This window comes from Phoca vitulina, unplaced genomic scaffold (genome assembly GCF_004348235.1).
Source record: "Phoca vitulina isolate PV1807 unplaced genomic scaffold, GSC_HSeal_1.0 scaffold42, whole genome shotgun sequence".
In the NCBI taxonomy this organism is placed as follows: domain Eukaryota; kingdom Metazoa; phylum Chordata; class Mammalia; order Carnivora; family Phocidae; genus Phoca; species Phoca vitulina.
In genome coordinates, this window is record NW_022589745.1 from 7,548,526 (window position 1) to 7,560,552 (window position 12,027).

The window sequence follows — 12,027 nt, forward strand, 5'->3', positions numbered from 1 at the left end:
GAAGAGACGCATGACAGGGGACTGGGGGTTGAGCAGGAGCCAGCCAGAGGGGAAGGCGGGTACCCCGGGGTGTGATCTGGGCTCCATTCTGGCTCTGCCACTTGGAAGACACATGCCCTTGAGCGAGTAGTTAGCTTCTCTAAGCCTCAGTTTCCCCACCTGGAAACCAGGGTTAGTCATTATGCCTACCTCATAAGGTTGATGGAGGATTGAATTGGCTAGTGCGAATAAACGCACAGAAAGCTCTTAGCACAGCCCCGCAGCCTAGGGACGGTAACCCTGAGAACGTTACAACTACACACCACATACAGGGTGCAGCCCGCTCACAGAAAGGGGTGAAGGAGGAGGTCAGCCATCCGCCAGCCATGCAGGGTGTGTGGAATGTGCCCGAAGCTGGTGGTGTGACGGTTGAAGGTGGGGTGGGGGAGTGGTCGGGGCACCCAGGATGCCCACGACGTGTGGACTTCTCTTCTCATAGTGACCGACCGTATGACTGTGAGCCGTGGGGCTCGAGGTCGGTGATGCCTTCTGGCTGTTTCTGTGTGCAGGGGTGGGAGCTTGGCTGCGGGAGCCCCTGTGAGCCCGTCCTGTGCCAGGTCGTGGTGTGCACAATCCCGGGGCCTATATGGTGACCCTGTGGGTCAGAGCGTTGGGACAGACCACGGTGACTCAGTGATGCTGCCAATGCCCAAGTCCTGGGTGTGCGGACTGAAGAGGTCGGAGGCTACCGGCCCGCGTTCCTTTTGCTCCAGCATATGATAGCTGGTGCCCTCACCCACGGGGAGGCCTGGGTCTCCCCGGGAGACCTCTCCCATCAGTACTGCGGCGGGCTTTCCTCCCTCCCGGGGCAGCAGGTCCATATGCTCGGTGGCTTGCCTGGGCCCAGGAGCCAGGGCTTTCCTGTACTCCGTGTGGGGCTCACAAAAGCTGTGGTCCCCCCAGTAGGCACACAGAAGCAACCAGAAAGGCAGTGGGCTCTGGGCCGGGGTGTACGCACCCTAAGTGACCTGTTGTTCCTCTCTCCCAGGGCATGGTCTAGCAGCCCCGACAAGGTTGTGGAACCTGCCCCCGGAGCTTCTGGTCCTGACTGTCTCCACCTCCACTTGGCCTTGGGTAAGTCACTTTGGGAGGCCAGAGGGGCCTGGAAGCAGGGGAGGACCTGTGGGTGGGGTGGGGGTTCTGCCACTCTGTGGGGTCCTGCCTGTGGCTGGCATGTGAGGATTTCACCCAGCTCAGTGGGAAGAGATCAGGAGTCGGGGACAGCCTGCCTGGCACACCCATGAAGTGGTTGGGAAACTGAGACTCTGGGATGCAAAGAACCCACCCAGGTCCCATGATCATCTCGGTTCCCGCCTGAAGCCGGCCAGGTCTTTCTGGTAGGTCATTTGGCCTGGGGTACTTTGACTTGGGATTCCTGAAAGCTTCTATCTCCCAGGCCCTGCCCACCTCCTACCCACAGAGGGGAAGAGCTCCCTTCCCAGGGCCCCAGGGCTGAGCCTCCCCACCCCCACCTCCCTTCTCCCCCAGGCCTCCCTGGGGCCTCGGAAACCTTGGGTTCAAACGTCCTCTTCTCTGGCCCCACCCCTGTCCTCCCAGACTTTTCTCTGGCTCCTCGGGACTTCTCCCAGCCCCTCCGCTTTGCTGCCCTTCCTGCCTCCCCTAGAGACTGACCGCCCTTTCTCACTCACAGCCCCACGCCCCTCCTGCCCTCCAGCGTGGCGAGGCCCTCACCAGGCCTGGCCCCCAAACCTGGAGCCAGCTGCCTTCCTCTCAGGGAAGGGGTCAAGTCCACAGAAATTAACATGACCTACCAGCCCTTGGTCTGTTTGAATCCAGCACCCTCCCGGCCCCGTCTCTCCCCACTGCCTGCTTGGGTTCCGGGGAAGCTCTAGCGATAGCAGAGGGCCTGCAATGTTCGAAAGTGCCACCCAGCCCCCAGGCCTTTGCTCAGTGGCGCCTCTGCTTAGACCACCGTCCCCTTTCTTGGCCCACTCCTGTCCATCCCATACAGCTGAGCTCAGGGGTGGCGTCCTTTCTCAAAGCCTTCCTGACCCCGGGGCTGAGCCCATTGCCTGTCCTCTGTCCTCTAGAGGCACTCCGTAGGGCTCTCTTGCCACCAGGTGGCTCCCCCACCAGGAAGTGCTGACTGAGCACTGAACAAACCCCCCCGCTGGGGGGCCCGGGACCCGGCCCGCCTCTGTTTTGCTGTCTGTCGCTCCTGCTGAGCTCAGGGTTCGGTTCTGTTCCCAAGTGAGGAAGGAGGTGGTGAGTGGGAGAAAGGCCTCTGCCCTTGGGTTTGTGCAGTCTGGATCCCGCTGGGCCCACTTAACAGCCTCCCCGCCTCATCTGTAAGAGGGTCAGTCACGTCTCCCTCCTGGGGTGGTTGCAAGAGTAGAGGTGTGGGGAAGCCTCAGCTGCCCTACAGCCCTTCTTCCTCTTCCTCCCCCTACCCGGCTTCTGGTAATTATTACAGTGACTGTCATTAGTCATCGGCCCTGCCCTGCTCTGCCCGGCCCACCCCAGTACTGTGAGCCCCCGTCGAGGCCAGGGTGTGGGGTCTGTGGCCAGCGGCCACCTGGCGGGATGAGGCGGCATCAGGGAAGGGCCACTGGGGGCTCAGCCCTGCAGGGTCCGGCCCGGCCCAGGAGAGCCCGCCTCAGAGCCCTCGCAGAAAGTCTGGACTTTTCTAGGCCCTCCAAGCGTGTAATTCTCACCTTCCACCCAGAAGGAATCACCTTTAAGGCTCAGCTGTGAGGCTATGATTTGCACCCAAAACCTGCCTTAATTTCCACCTTAATAAACCACCCTAGGGTTGCTGGGTGCCCAGCACTATAGCCCTGAGGGGGTCTGAGGGGTCTGAGGGGCCTGAGGAGGCTGAGGGGGCTGCAAGCCTGGGGAGGGCAGAGGCCAAGCTGCTGGTTTCATGTGAGTACCCCCAGCAGATGTGAGTGTGTGCCCACAGGTCAGACCAGCAGACCCCCAGCAGAGCCCCCAGATAGCACAGCACGTCTCCCTGCTCCCTGCCCCCCCAGGGAGCCTGCATCCCTTGGGTATGGGGGGGTCCCCCCATCTCTTGCTTGGATGTCCTTCCTTCTCTCATCTGTCCTCTTCACCTTTGTGAAAGTGCTCCCGGGCTTGCCTCTGCCTCAGGGGATAGATGAGCGTGGGAAGTGCGGCTTTCACTAGTTCGATCTCCTTCCGCCAGCTCTTTGGGAGCTGGGAAACGAGCCAATGGGGCCGTGTGTCACCCGGACCTTGTCTGCGTGTAGGCACAGCTCAGAGACGCTGCAGCCTCCGGTCCGGACCACAGCCGTAAGGCGAGCGTCCCAGTAAAGTGAGTCAGTGAATGGTTTGGTTTCCCAGTGCATATAAAAGTTATATTTATACGATACTGTAGTCTATTAAGTGTGAAATAGCATTATGTCAAAAAAAAAAAAAAACAATGCACGTACCTTCATTTAAAATTACTTCATTGCTAAAAAATGCTAATCATCATCTGGGCTTTCAGTGATTCATCATCCCTGATCAGAGAATCACCGTAACAAATATAATCATAATGAAGTTGTTTGAAATATTGCAAGAATTACCAAAATGTGACACAGAGACGCGAAGTCAGCAAATGCTCTTGGGCCATGCCACTGACAGACGTACGTGATACACAGTTTCCACAAACCTTCAGTCTGTAAACCATGCATTAGCCATGGAGCACCTGGGAGGCTCAGTCAGTTAAGCGTCTGCCTTGGGCTCAGGTCATGATCCCGGAGTCCCACATCGGGCTCCTTGCTCACAAGTGGGGAGTCTCCTTCTCCCTCTGCCTGCTGCCCCCCCAGCTTGTGCTCTCTCTCTCTCTGACAAATAAATAAATAAAATCTTTAGAAAAAAAAAGCATTATCTGCGAGGTGTAAGAAAGCAAAGCACAATAAAACCGAGGTATACCTATACACGCATCCCAACTAGAGGCGGGGTTGGGGTTGGGGGAGGCTCGTGGCCAGGTCAGGTCCTGCTGAGGCTCGTAGCTAGATGTCAGGACGCTGGAGCAGGCACAGGGGCCCAAAGGGGGCCGAGGAGTGTCTCTTCCCAGCCCAGGCTTCCGGTGCCCACAGCAAATGCCTGCTAACCCCCACCCCCACCACTACCACCAAGAGATAAGGAACTCAGATGGTACTTCTGGCACATCGGTATCCTTAGCCGTGGAGGTCCTAGGTCAGGTGATGGCAAATGGGAGGACCCCTTCTCTTTGCTCCCAGGTACTGGAGAAGCCCCTGGGTGTGAGGCCATGGGTTCCAGCCTTCCCCCCAGCAACCCTGCGTTTGTTTACTTAGCAGATACTTATTGATCACACACTCTGTGCCAGGAAGCGTCTAGGCTCTGGGCTTCCAATAGAGAACAAACCAGAATAAAGCCTGGCCCCGGGGCCTTGCATTCTAGTTCTGGGGGGAGAGAGACAATGAACTCAATAAAATATAGAGAAAAAATCAAGGAGGACAGGAGAATAAAGAATTCGTGTTGGGGTTTCAGCTTGGATATAGTACTAGGGAAGGCCTCACTGGGAAGCGTGTTGAGGAAAGACCTGAAGGAGGGGAGGGAGCAATTTTATATCTGAGGAACAGCCAGCGCAAAGGGCTTGTGGCAGACGTACGCCCGAGTCATTAAGGAGCAGCAAGAAGATCACTGTCACTGCATGGGGATGGGCAGGTGCAGGGATAGATGGCCAGGCAGGTGGGATGGGGGGGGTGTAGGTCATACGCGGGGGCAGGACACCTGCAGCGCTAACCCGATGGGGAATATGGGTGATACCGCGGTATCTCAGGGCTGCCAAAATCAAACCATACAAGGCGCCTCCTCAGTCCTTTAAATAGTGACCCCCTCCTCAAAAATCTCATCATTGTTGCTTACAGAGATTCGTCTAGCCACAGTTGTGCTGGGAGATGTTAGGTGAACAGGGGCATGGAGATGTGGGGTTTTGCAGAAGTGGATAGGAGAGCATGACGCCGGGCTTGCAGCCCGTGGAAGTGTTGCTCGTCTGCAGGTCCCAGGGAGCCGTCCACGGGCCGCTCTGAAGTGGCCTGCGAAGTAGAAACGGCGCCAGTTTTGAGGCAGGGCGTTGGAAAGGGGAAATCCTTCCTGTGTTGTAAGTTGAGGGTTATTTTTAATAGTGACTTGGGATGACTTTGCAATATCGCTTCCTGTGGGCGTCTCCTTCAGGCCTCAACCACAGGGGCAGATCCTGCACGGCAAGCATTGTGGGCAGCGTGCACACACACACATGCACGCGCACCATGGGCATGCACAGCTCGGCTTGGCATTCTCACCCGCTGGGGAATCCACGGAAGGACTGTTGTCCTGGCCCCAATCAGGACTGCCAGCCCCAGGCAAGGGAATCACTGCCCTCAGCGTCCGTGAGCTTCCACTCCAGGTAGGTTTCTGCGTCATGTTGGGGAGGAAGGTGCTTTAACTGCCAGTCAGCCCTTGCTCGGCGCCGAAAGGGCGGGACATAGATGGAAGCTCCGCATCCAACGAATGAACGAATGAATGATCAAGCCCAAGATCTTGCTGCTTGTTGGCGCCTGGGCCGGGGCCCCCTCCCAGGTCTGTGTCCACGCAGACCCTCCCCTGCCATGACGCAGGCCCCTCAGGGTGGCCCGCACTGATCCTTCTCACTTCCCAAAGCCCAGATTTCCGGGTCAGCCCGGATTTCACGTTTTCTGTCCTGTGGACCCCTTGACTCTTCTTGGACCTATCAGACCGTACGTGCAGGTTTGTGGCTAAAAAGTCCTCTCCGGGAGCATACTTCACGAAGGTTTGCTCTGGTCGCTGCACCTGGGGCCTCCTAGGGTCTCCAGGAGACTGGCTCTTTCCCTGAAGTTCAAGACTCGGTTGGAAAGTCTCGGGTGGGAAATTCAGAGACCTGGAGCGCCAGCAAGAGGGGCTCCGCGGGGCCAGGTCAAGTTCACTGCGCAAAGGCTGGGCCTACAGAGGAGCTGGGGGTCGTCAGCCCCACCTTTCCTCCCTCCCTCCCTGACTTCCTTCTTACCAAGTGCCAAGTGCTGCAGCCTTCCCGTGTTTCAGGCATGGTGCTAATTGGTTACAGGCTTACTCCCAGCTGCTCTCTGGGTGAACGGAACTCAGCTCTGTGTCCTTGGGGAAAAAAGTCAGGAAAGGATGTGGCCCCAGCCTGAAAGCTAGTCTGTCCGTTCCTCCTGGAACGCCACCTTCCTTCGCTCCCCCTTATACCCCCAGCCCTGGAGCTGGGTGCCTGGCTAGCAGAGGAGCTCCCTCGGCGTAGAGAAGAAGGAAGGGATTCATGCCTTGTTTCCCCACCTGGACTGTAAGCAGCCTCCCGTCCTTCTGTGTGTCCCCAGCACTCAGCGCGCTGTTTTTCACTCAGTACGAGCTCAGTTAATGCGTGTGGATCGACACTGTGCGCGAGTTTGCGCATCGGTCTCCGCTCTCCCTGTGGAATCTATGGCTCCTGGTGTTGTGATTTAAAAGTAAAAAGGGCAAAGGGCAGCTTTTATGAGCTGTCTGCCCTCTGGATTATAAACACGCTCCCTAATGACAAGCTAGGACCGCAGCTGCTATGGTCCCCGAGGGCAGATGGCACATCCCCGTTCGGGCGCCTAGCGTTTTAGCCGGGCTGATGCCGTTTGTGTTGAGAATGACTTACTGTTTTTATTTCTTCCCAAAGACATTAAACATGAATCAAATAGCATATGAGATGATTCACTGGAAGTTTCCTTCCAAGTATAAAAAAAAAAACAAGAAAAAAATTTCTGGATTAGGGAGCTGAGCCATGAGCAAGCTACACACCGGCCTTTGGCGGCAGCCGGGCCCCCAAGAGCTCTGCCATGGGCCGCACCTCGTGGGGTGGACCTTCCTGGGGACAGAGCCACTTGTCGGCGCCCACAAACCCCCATCGGGCCATGAGTGTCTTGAAAACATCTTTGAAATCTGGTATCTGTAATGACATTTCTTACAGACAGTTTCTATCCGAGGTATCTGACTTAGAATGTGGCCAGACCTCATTCATTTGGGGCACGTGAATTCAAAGTTTGGTAGTGGTTCGTTTGGGGCCCATGAGTTGTGAACTGAGGCGTCACTCAAGCAGGAGCCTGGCAGAAATGTAGCTTTCCACCACCTACTAGGAGAAGAGCTAAGCGAATGGGTCTGCGAATGGATCCTGGGGTGGGGCGCCCAGGTGGCTCAGTCGGTTAAGCGTCTGCCTTCGGCTCAGGTCATGATCCCAGGGTCCTGGGATTGAGCCCCGCATCGGGCTCCCTGCTCAGCGGGGAGTCTGCTTCTCACTCTCACTCTCGCTCTCCCTCTATCTCTCAAATAAATAAATCAAATCTTTAAAAAAAAAAGATCCTGGCGAGAGGGACATACATTCCAGCCAAGGGAGTGGACTTGTCAGGTGCCGGAGAAGCCTCCACGGGGCTCATACATGCTTCAGGGTCCACTAGTCCAAAGTCATAATTCACGGATGAAGAAAGCAGCCCTTTGAGGCACAGGACTTCCCGGGCCCCCCACTCTGTTCTGAGGTTGGGAATGACAGCTGTGCTAATAGCCGCTAACTTCTCTCCTCACTACACATGCCTACTCATCTACCTCACAGAGCTGCCAGTCCAGCCCTTACCCTTTACCTGAGAAAGAACTCAGAGGCACCTTTTTAGGTATTTTTTTTGACTTTGACTTGACACATTTGAACTACCCTTTGACTAATGAGTCTGAATGCCTAGGATTTGATGGTATTTTTTCTTCTGTCCCCTAGCTGCCCCTCCTCCTCACACCCTACATTTGTTAATCTATCCATTTGTTCCATATTGTCCTGTACAGTTCAGTACTGTTGTATTGCTGGCCCAATCATTGCTCATGAAGGTGCCTCAAGAGGTAACAGGCCCAGGGCTGTGTAGCGGGGGCTGGGTACGTGCTGGTGGCGTTCTCCCAGCACCCCCAGGATAAAGTCCCAAGGCTAGCCCTGCCCACCCCTCAGCCATGTGCCCTGTGCCAGGGTTTCTGCAGCCACACTGTGCTATTTCACGCTTTCACCCACACCTCTGCCAACACTGAGGACTTCTCCTCGAATGCCACGTTTAACCCTTCTCCGCTGGGAGAATGGTTTCCCAGATGGCAGCTCTGGAGGCCTGTCCCCACCTGCCCCAGCAGAGGCTCCAGCCTGTTCTTCATCATGTCGGGCCCGCAGTGGTTCCCTTTTTACAGCCTCAGGTCCTGGTGCATAAGGAATCTGTGCAGGTTTAGTGAGGGTCAAGATAGCCATGGGATGAATGAGTGAATGAATGGTAAACATGGCCCATGCTCTTTTCTCTAAGATAAGAACATTCCCAGGGTGAAATCCTAGCCCTCCCATGCACTGATGTGTTGGAAAGGTCTTTGTCCTGGCAGCAACCCCCACCTCTGCCCAGCCAGGCCTGGGTTCTCTTCCCCCAGGAGCCAGGGGACAGATGGAGGCGTCCGGACAGTCAGCGGTGTATGCATGTGTGTATATACAAGTGGTGTGTGTGGTGTGGTAGGACGTGGGGTGTTTGTGTGTGTGCGTGCCCCCCGTCCTGCACAGATCCCAGCAGCCCAGCCGCCTCGGAATGCTGGGGGTCGCCCTGGGCAAATTCCAGACCTCTCCTTCAGTATCTGCGAAACTCCCTGTCCTTCCGGGGATCTGTCCTGTGCAGAAACCGGCTCTACGTGTACCTGTTTAAGTGGACCTGATAGACTCCCCAGGAGACATCATGCCCTTAGAGAAGAGCCCTTCCGCTCCCTGAGGGGTTCCCCTCCTCTCTCCCCACCCGGGGTGGGGGTCACAGTGTCCCATGGCCAGCAGGAGCCGAGCAGTGCCCACGGAGCCTCGGGCGGCTTTGCCGAACTGGCACCTCAGGCAGCGTGAGCTGGCTGGAGGCTCTGCTCGGCCACCGGAGGCCTGCCCTTTTCTTCTGTCCGTTTTTCTCATTTTCTCTGAAGAACAGGAGTTAGAGTTTCACTGACTGACATGCACTGGATGTGCCTGGGCCACTGGGATCCCAGGTTTTCACGCTCTGTGCTGGGCATGTGGGCAAGAAGTGTCTGCAAAAGTGCAGGCAGCCCACGGGCTCTAGCCGCCCTCAGCCTCAGCCTCCAGCCTCAGCCTCAGCCTCCAGCCTCAGCCTCAGCCTCCAGTCTCAGCCTCCAGCCTCAGCCTCAGCCTCCAGCCTCAGCCTCAGCCTCAGCCTCCAGTCTCAGCCTCAGCCTCCAGTCTCAGTCTCAGCCTCAGCCTCAGCCTCAGCTTCCAGCCTCAGCCTCAGCTTCCAGCCTCAGCCTCCAGTCTCAGTCTCAGCCTCCAGTCTCAGCCTCAGTCTCAGCCTCAGCCTCTCAGCCTCAGCCTCAGCTTCCAGCCTCAGCCTCACCAGTCTCAGTCTCAGCCTCAGCCTCCAGTCTCAGCCTCCAGTCTCAGCCTCAGCCTCAGCTTCAGCCTCCAGTCTCAGCCTCAGCCTCCAGTCTCAGCCTTAGCTTCAGCCTCAGCCTCAGCCTCCAGCCTCAGCCTCCAGCCTGGCTCTGCTTGATACTGCAATTAAGCTCATTAAGTGCATCACACATTTCTTTTATCCTAAAAGCTGTGATGTTACCTCCAGGTATTAGTCTGATGTTTTAAATTCGTCAGTCCTTTTACGCCCTTCATTTCCCTTTATCCGCATGGCTCCACGGTCACATCAGCAGGCGTGGACTGTTATTCCCATTTACAGTTCGGGAAGCCGAGGCCCAGAGAAGTTATGAGACAGCCAAGACCATAAGGCGAGGCGGGGGAGCCCGGGAAGAGCCGGGCCGGCCATTTTCCGCGCACCTGCTACCCCGTGTGGCCCCTTCCGTGCACAGCTGCCACCGAGTGGCCGTTCTGGTCCCACGACGGAGGAGCGAGCAGACGCTGATCTGAGGCCCCGAGCCTGGGAACCACCGCACCCCAGGGCCTGGCTCGGTGCGCCCTCCGCCTCCCAAGAGGCGCCCCACTGGCCAGGGTGTATAGGCACTGCCGGTGAGGATGGGCTTCCCTCCTGCGGGGGGTGGAAGGACTGGGGTTCACATCCTGGCCAGGAGCATCGGCGCGAGATCGGGGACTCGCTCTGTCACGTGCCGTGCGGATCTGTCCCACGCAGGCTTGGCCGGTGCTGGAGTCATTCTGCGGCCGGACACGGGTAGCCTGGAGGCATTTACGCAGCTGTGTGGGGGCTGCTCTCCCACGTCTCCACACATAATACGCGCAGCTGAGCCGGGTGGGGGCCCTCCACCAGCTCTGTGCCCCCAGGGCGGACTGAAGCCCGGTCAGATCTATGGGGGAGGGGGCTTCTGAAATCTCAGACTGGCTCCTGCCTTCAGTCCCCACGGACCGGTCTACTGGGGCCTCTTAGATTTCCGTTGAAAGAGCAGTTAGCCCTGGTGGGCTCCGGATCCCTGCAAGGGCGATGTAGGGTGATTCCCGGGGGTGGATGATCAAACAGTGATAAAGTCTGAGACCTCAGCTGGTTGTCTCATTCCGAGTGCTTCACAGGGCTTGGGCCTTTGCCGGGGATGGTGAGGGGACATGGCCAGCCTCGCCTTCTCCAGTCCCCTCTTGTTTCTGTCCTGGACCCTCTCCTCAATGTTGCATTGTTCCACAGTCATGCTCACTGGGAATGTCGCAGCCTCTGTGCCCTAGGGTGGACTCTCTCCCGGCCCCCTCGCCCTGGCACACGCTCTTTCCTTCATCCGCCCACCTGGAGGACTCCCAGGAGCCTTTAAGCCTGGCTCAGACCTCACCGATCAGACCTCATGACCATTGTTCGGGGACAGGCTAGCTCTGCTCCCGCTCTCCCGGTCCCTCTTAAGTAAGCCTCACGGTGCACAGTACCCTGTGGCTCAGGGGCGTGCTTGGGGAAAGGGGACTCCAGGTACCTGCGGAGGGTCTTTGTTGTTCATCCAGCTGTTCCCACACTGGCACAGAGGGAAATGGAACTGTTGGAAATGTTTGCTGGCACAAGGGCGCAAATTCAGAAACTTCCAGTTGCCCACTCCAGCCTGACAGGGATGAACTCCCACCGGAAGCCCCAGAATCTGGAACTCACATATGGGTGGTCCTACGCAGCGGTTTTGGCGTTAAGAAAAAATCCTGTGGTCTTGTTTTGAATCCTGCCTAGAGTTCTCTTCCTGTTGTGTTAGCAGATTCTACAAGGGGGAGGATCATTCTACTGGGCATTTTCTCTTCCTCTCCTCTCTGGCTTTTCTCCCCAGAGGCTCATTTATGTCCATTCCAGTAAGCTACCTTCCTCCACTGGGCAAGCAGCTCCGGGTGCTCCTCCCTAGGAGACTCCAAGAGCCGCGAAGTTGCTCTGGGTGAAAGATCCCAGCTGGAGGGGGGCAGTGAGGACCCTGGCCGAGAACCACATAGCTGGGGGCGGGTTCATGGAGGGAGGGAGGAGATGGCATGGGTTTGGTGATTGGACCCCGGGGTCTGACATGCCCCAGGCAGGCCCCCTGCTCTGCTATGGCTGTTTCTGGGCCAGCAAATGGAGCTTTTTCCAAAATACCAAGTCTGGATTACAGAATGTCCCTTCTTAGAGCTTCAAATCTGGGCAAGAAAGCGCTTTACCATCCTGATCCATGATGTTCCTTCCTGAGAAGTCACAGAATGTTGAAGCAAGAGGGTCCTAGAAGAAACCCATTCACTCCTCCATCTACTCATCCATTCAGGCACTGTGCTAGGCCCTTGGAACACACAGCCATAAATCAGAGAGATTTACTGAGCACCCATGGTGTGCCAAGCCCTGTTCTGGGCAGTGTGGGGGTACAGTGTGAACAAAAGGAGACAGAGACAATAAATGTAACAATATGGCGCCAAGTAGTAGGGAACCCTATGACAAGGGGGCAGGATGGGGGACTAGGCGTGAGGGCCGATGCTATTTGAGATGGGTTCCGTGGAGGAGGCACCCCCAAGAAGCCTCAAGCAAAGACATGAACGTTGAGGGAATGCACCTTGAGACCAGGTGGAGGGAACAGCAAATGCAAAGG

The 12,027-nt window shown here is 56.9% G+C and overlaps 1 protein-coding gene across 3 annotated transcripts in view; it reads left to right on the top strand.

The window, feature by feature from the left end:
- The window catches only part of HPCAL1 (hippocalcin like 1), a 107,965-nt gene that overhangs the window by 81,405 nt on the left and 14,533 nt on the right, over window positions 1–12,027 (top strand). For all 3 annotated transcript variants that reach the window (XM_032430043.1, XM_032430042.1, XM_032430044.1), the window contains exon 2: window positions 1,028–1,113. The gene's annotated coding sequence lies outside the window, so the exon portion shown is untranslated. The remainder of the gene's footprint in view (window positions 1–1,027; window positions 1,114–12,027) is intronic.